We start from the raw sequence: 6,823 nt of genomic DNA on the forward strand, positions 1-6,823 counted from the left end.
AGTAGCTCCCCTTCTCTGGAGACTTGAGCAACCAGCAGCCAGCTGACTGATGGGGGTAGGGGGTTTACAAAGGACCAACTTTCCTGCCTCAGGGGACAGTCTCCATCAAGAGCTTCTCCACAGAATCAAGCTGAAATTAGACTCCAGCTGTTAAGAAGGGTCCTTGCTTAGCCCCTCCCCTGCCCTGTCCTGCTTCCCTCTCTCCCCTTCTCCTGAGAGTTTGTCCTCAATAAACCATGTACCCCTGAATCCCTGTCTCAGGCTCTGCATTGAGGAAACTGGATCTAGGACATTTTTGTGTACAGATTGCACCTTAGCTCCAGCACCTAGGATGGTGTGTCAGTATATAATAATGCTAAATCGTGTGATATTGTATATGATTGATTGGAAAAAAAATGAGTGATTGATTAAATTAATGCTCTGGGTGGGAGATAAGTGGAGGTGGGTGGGGGATTTTATTGTAGGACTGCCCCCACCCCGCATTTATACACACACACACACACACACTCATTCACACACACTGTGTTAGCCTGATCCCCACAGTACATCCTGTCTGCACATAGGCCGCCTGCTTATGTATGTGTAAAGTCAGGAACAGATAATCCAGTTTGGGGATTATCCAGACCCCCAGCTGGCATCTTCCCCTGCCTGAGCCCTCTTTCTGCTCTAGCACTTTTTGGGAATTGGGGGAGGGTTGGGCGGAGTAAGGCCGCAGGGGAGGGCAAGATGGTGAAACTCCAGTCTATCAACACTGTGGCTGCTAGCTGAGCAGTATGATGACAGGTCAAAAACTATTGGGTAAAATCATGTTAGGAGTTTTCTGTGGATTCCAGGTATCTGGGCTCATCATCAAATATATAGTTAAAGAGATGTTTATGGAGTTAAAACACCCTGAGTGAATCTCAGAAAGTCACCTGCAAAATCATCAGGTTTGGATCAGTGACAATCATAGTTTGATAAGGTGCTTTAAGATAATTAGAGATATGCAAAGTCTTAACCTACCCTGAATGCTTTCCAGGAAGGAGATGTGCAGACCTTTTGAACTGTTCAGTCCTCACTGTCCAGAAGGCCTTCCTATGATCTACCCACCTTCTGCAGTTTGGTCTATTTCTCTTCTGATTTCAGCAGAAAGGAAGAACAGTGGAGCTCCCATTCTTTGACTCATAATGCCCTTTTCCCCAAATATCTGGACCTGCATTGTCAACAGAAATAGAATGCAAATGACAGCTGTAATTTTAGAACTTCTGGTAGCCACATTTTTTTAAAGGTAAAAAGAAGCATATAAAACTAATTGTAATGAAGCATTATATTTAACTCAATATATCAAAAAATTCAACACCTCTATATTAAAAAGTATTCATGAGATGGTTGCATTCTTTTTTCATACTAAGTCTTCAAAACCTGTTGTGTTTTTCACACTTATAACACATCTCAGTTCAGTTCAGCCACGTTTCCCCTGCTCAGTGGCCACATGAGGCTGGTGGCTGCCATATGGGACAGCACAAGTCTAGACCTTGGGTGTCCCTTCCCCAACGCCTGATCTACACTCGGCCCCTCTGGAGTGGGAGGCAGAGAATGGGAATCTAGATACAATCTGACTATCCTGGGGTGATCTTAGGAGGAGCTGAAGGAAGGGAGTGGTGAACAGACTCTAGGGAGAGTCCCAGGCCAGGTAACTAATTACTTGGAAGGGAGGAACGAAACTGTCTGTTAAACTTCAAACTCAGGTCTTTTCTCCTGAGCAGTAGATAGGGCCAAGAAAGTACTCCCCAGGCCATGGTCCTCCAAATTCCATGTTAATCAGAATACCTAATTACAGTTCGAAATCTGCTTCTTTTCTTCACCTCCTCCAGGAAGCCATCCCAGATAAACTCCCCAAACTTAATTGATAGCTTCTTTCCTGAGTGCTGTCAGCATTTATAGGCTAAAACCACTTCTTTACTGAGGTGATACCCCAATCCTGCAACTGCTGAGTAGACATCCCACATTCCACAGATAGGAGATACTTGTGCCCCCCACTGTCCTGGGGATTCAGTAGTATGCAAAATGGATGAGGACTATCCTGGACCACCTGGAAATGAAGGTAGACAGTAAACAAACTTAAAACAAAACAAGGTAATTTCAGAGAGTGATAAGATGAAGGGAGAAAGATGATTAAGGAGCTCCCCACACCCACACTGTACTGAGAACCACAGAAAGTGAACCAGAAAAATTCTGATACCGTTTACTTGTCCTCCTCACTTTACAGATGGGTAAACTGAGGCCAGGGGACAAGGAATGGCTTGGTCAAGGTCACAGAAGTCGGTGGCAGACCCAAGTCTTGCTTTGTGGGTTACTTTCTGAGGTGCTGCCTGGTCAGACTGGTGGCTCTGCTCCTCCCACATCAGACTGGGAGAGTTCCAAAGAGTGAGCAAGCCCTTCTGCCCTCTCTCTCCCGAGGGATAAGAGTCAGCATCTGGACTGGAAAGCAATGCATGAGCTTATAAAAACAAACACAATCAAAAGCACAAAACCTCACTTTCAGCAATCTTTAAAAGCCAGCTGTCACCCCACCCTCCTCCCTCAATCTTCTCACCAGATTTAATAGGAGGGGATGGGAGGTGCTGAAGAGATAAGCCCTCCCGGCTCTCCTGCTCCCCCGTCGCTCCACTCCATTCAGGAGGGGCATATACCCGGGATTAGCCCAGGGACCTGAATGAACTAAACAGAGACCGAGCCCCGAAGAGTCCAGAGTGGCCAAGGGAGCTGATACTTCATGCTTCTGCTTCCTTTTCCAGGAGTCCATGAGCTATAGTGGCGGGTGGGGGTCCTCACTAGAGGAGTGGGGGTGGTGGGGTCCAGGGCCTCCAGCTGCCCTCCTTCAGGCTCAGATCTGTTCTTCAGTTTCCTTTCAGAGCACGCACTCCTAATCTCAGCCTCCCTCCCTCCCTGGGCCAAGTCCTTGGGATTTATTTCAGGAGCTGTTTCGCCCACTCTGCCTGCCGTCTGTGAGAAGCTGGGTGCTTAGGGAGTCCTCACCATCTGCTCACCTCCATCGTCAGCGAGGCAGCCCCAGGCGGGGCTCAATCCCCAGGCACAAAAGTCAGCCCAATCTCATTCCCCAGGCCTGCAGATTCTCCACCAGAGTCACTGATGATTTTATTTCTTACCTCCCTCCCATAAAGCAAGAGCACCAAATTGTCTACCCACCCCTCCTCCCACACACACACACACACACACACACACACACACACACACATCCTTCAGCTTGAAGAAGCTTTGAAATCTGAGGATGGAGGATGAGGAGGCTGGAAGACATTTCCCCGGCATGCACACCCAACCCTCTCTACACACAGATACACTTTGGCATTATCTAGGAAAATTTGAAATAAGTATATCCTTTGACACAACAATTATACTTCCAGCAATTATCATATAGGAAGTCTCCCCCAAATGTACAAATAAACGTGTACAAGGAAGTTCACTGCTGGGGACACAGTGTGGATTTAATTAATAAATGAAGGTCCATTCATACCATGGAATCTCATGAAGTCATCAAAAAGAATGAGAAAAATCCGTATGTCCTGACATTGAATTAAGCCTAAGATCTAAATGAGAAAAGGAAAATTGTATAACAATATGCCTTAGATAATCCCATATGGGATATATATGTACAGAGAAAAAATAAACACAGAGAAAAAATATCTGGAAGATTATATATAAAAACATGTTCACAATGTTTCACTAGCTCTGAAGTTTAGACTATGGGGCTCTCCTTTTTCTAAGTTTCTTTCACAACAAAGATCTATTACTTTTGTAATCAAGTTGGGGAAGGGAGAAAATAAAAATAATAATAATAATAATTTTTTTAAAGAAAGGAAGAAAAAACAGCCTCCTCTGTCTTAGCCAGGGGAAGAGATTCCACAACACCCACCCACAAACTCCCCAGCCGTGGTCCTGCAGATGGCCTTGGAAATGACGTGTGGCTACAGCCTGCCCACCCCATACAGCCCAAGGCTGGCCTGGGCCTTCCCTACTTCCTTGGCTCCCTCCCCTCCCACTGGCCTCCATTCAAAAAAGGTCTGTGTAGGAGAACGGGCTTTCCTGGATGCTCCTAGTGCTTCAGTGGAAGTCAGTGTTTCCCAGGCCCTGGTGGAAGTGTCCACCTCCAAAAAGAGTTGGCATGACACATGGTCAGTATGAAAGGAGGGTGGTGACTTCTGGCCAGATTTGAGGCCAGAGCTCTGCTGGGCTTTGGAGATAAAGCCCCTATTCCTCAGGAAGGGGAGTCGGGGAGCGGAAAGCTGGACCCTAATCTAATCAAGGCAGGGAGGGAGGGAAGGACGGGGAGGTCAGAGCTCTGAGATCCTGGATTTGGTCCCTGTCTCCTATCTTCTGTTGCCTGCCCAGAGAGTCCAAACAGCCAGCCTGAGAGGAAGGTTCTGGATGCACCACTATGTAGCGATGTCCTCGGGCAAGTCGCTACCCTTTTAGGGACTTCTTTCCTCCCTTTTTGCTACTTTTCCTTGAACACATACAGCATCGGAGGACTGGAGGGGGCATAGGAAGGTGAGGGACTACTGCCATCTTTGCCCTCACAAGGGTCTTGGGGAAGCGCAAGGCACTTTGGGAAAGTGCCCTCCATCTGGATTTTACCATTCAACCTGTGCAAGGAGAAGAGGTGGCTAGGGGTGGGGGGTTCAGCTCAGAAGGGAGCTCCAGGCACATTGGTTTCCTTCAACTTCACCTCACAGGTAGCCAGCCCCTGCCCACCACTCCAGGTCCCCAGAGACCCTCTCCCCTCAGGGAACCTCTCCCTCAGCACCCATCTCAGGGTCTCAAAGAAATTCTCCTTAATAAAGAAGCTGAGATTAGGAAACTACAACCTACTTCCTGATCCCACCCCCATCCCCAGCCAACTGTCCCAGAGTTCAACATGCAGAATCCCTGGGGTGAGCTCCTCCCTTTCAGCTCTCCATCCCTTTGATGGACTGAGGCAGGATTATTCTGAAGCTCCAGGCCCCACTCAGCCAGAATGTAGCTTTCTATCAGAATTCCCCAGTGCTCCCCCCTCCCCACAACCCCTTCAGAGAAACTGGCTTCTCCATCTCACCCTCACTTGCTGTCAGGACCCCCTTCCTCTGCCTCAAGCTGGTCAGGGCCCAGGGATGTGGACTGGGACATTCACAAGTCTCCTGTGGACCATGGCCCCTGTCCAGGGCTGGACGGGGGATGGGGGCTGGAGGAGGGGAGCAGAAGACAGTTCTAACCAGACAGGGAGGGAGGGTGGTTGACAGAGCCACGGAGCTGACACCATGGAGGCCTCTCTGCAAGGGGTGGGGCAGCACCTCCGCATACACACTCCCCCCAAATCCAGAGACCTCGGTCCCCCAGGTGACCAAAATAGGAGAAAACAGGTCCTTGCAGACTTGGAGACAAAAGAACAGAATTGGGGTGGAATGGGACCTAAGGTCCCTCTAACCAGGTCCTCCCCAGCCTGTTTCTGGGCTGCAGAAGAGGACCCTGCCCTGAGGACTGGGAGAGATGAGTCACAGGTGTGCGTAGAGGGCCCAGGTAGCATGTGTCCCCAGCAGAACCAGCCCAGCAACTCTTTCGAGCAGGCCTCAGCACTGACGCAGAGTTGGGCACCCTTCCGGATGGATGCACACACACACACACACACACACACACACACACACACACACACCCCATCCTGTCAAACATCCTGAGGGCTGAGGGAGGCGGGGTGTGCAGGTGCTAGCAAACCTGAACTGGTCCAGACTCAGCAAAGCTCAGCTTCTACCACCAGCTGGTTAGGAAGAAATGAGTTCCTTAGGAAGGCTTCCCCAGGATGAGATGGCCAGCACCTTCTTTTCCTTCCCAGGTCCTTTCATCTGATTCTGGATCTTGTGTTTGCACAAAGGGTGGGGTGGGACTAGGAGGCTGGAAAACTTGTGCTTGGTTTTTACTCGGGGGTCCCACCCAGGTTAGGGGGATCTAATTGTCCTCAGACACAGCCGGCCCTTGTGCTGGTGAGGCGAGGGCAGCCCTAAAAGTCTGGGCAGGGGCTTTCAGGTCCTCACGACATTAGCATTTTATTCTTACTATCACCACTACCATGGGTGGCCTAGGTGGATATCCAGCAGTCCTCACTCCCACCAGGCTTAAACAGCTCCTCGACTTCCCCTCTCGTGGGAATAGCTACCATTCCCAGAGCTGGACGAGTCATGGCTTAGTCACAGGTGCCAGGCTGGCTCAATCCAGCCCAGCCTCCCCAGCACCAGTCACTGCCATTGCTGCCAGTGAGCTGCAGTCAGCAGGACTGAACACAGGGAAGTGGTTTAAGGCCAGGAGGAAATTACTTTCCATTCTCACTGTGTTGTGGGGGCGGGGTGAGGAGAAAATCAGACTAACCACCTGAGTGCTGGGCATGGGGACAGAATGCTCTTTGAGGACTTACCTATATAGACCTAAGAGGTGTCCCCAAGGGCAAGGACCTAGGAGCAGCTCACGCCAGCAAAACTTGAAGTTAACTCTGCAAGGACCAGCTAGTATCTGGGGCCAGAGGATGAGGGGAGGGGAGGAAAGTGGGAGAAAGAAGGGCTCCCCTGCCAAAAAAAAAAAAACCTGGCAGAGATTAGGTAATAGCATGGGTTTTGTTTTTTTTTTTTTAACTATAATCTCCACCAGCGGTCCCAAAAACACACAATCAATTTTTTAGAGAAGTGTTTGCTTTGCAAATTCAGCTTCAGGATAAGTCCCTCCTCCCTACCCCTGCCTGCCCATATAGAAATCTTGGACTATCCCTGGGGCTCGGTAAGGAGAGAAAAATGCCAGACCAAGG

General features: G+C 49.4%; 1 long non-coding RNA gene across 1 annotated transcript; it reads right to left on the reverse strand.

Moving 5' to 3' along the window:
* Positions 1–1,008: 1,008 nt before the first annotated feature.
* Positions 1,009–3,130, reverse strand: LOC116283687 (uncharacterized). The gene is made up of 3 exons (XR_004193356.2): positions 3,030–3,130; positions 2,222–2,460; positions 1,009–1,192 (listed from the first exon to the last, which is right to left on the reverse strand). It is a non-coding gene; the product is annotated as an uncharacterized lncRNA (long non-coding RNA).
* Positions 3,131–6,823: the final 3,693 nt, after the last annotated feature.

This window comes from Vicugna pacos, chromosome 16, assembly GCF_048564905.1.
Source record: "Vicugna pacos chromosome 16, VicPac4, whole genome shotgun sequence".
NCBI lineage: Eukaryota > Metazoa > Chordata > Mammalia > Artiodactyla > Camelidae > Vicugna > Vicugna pacos.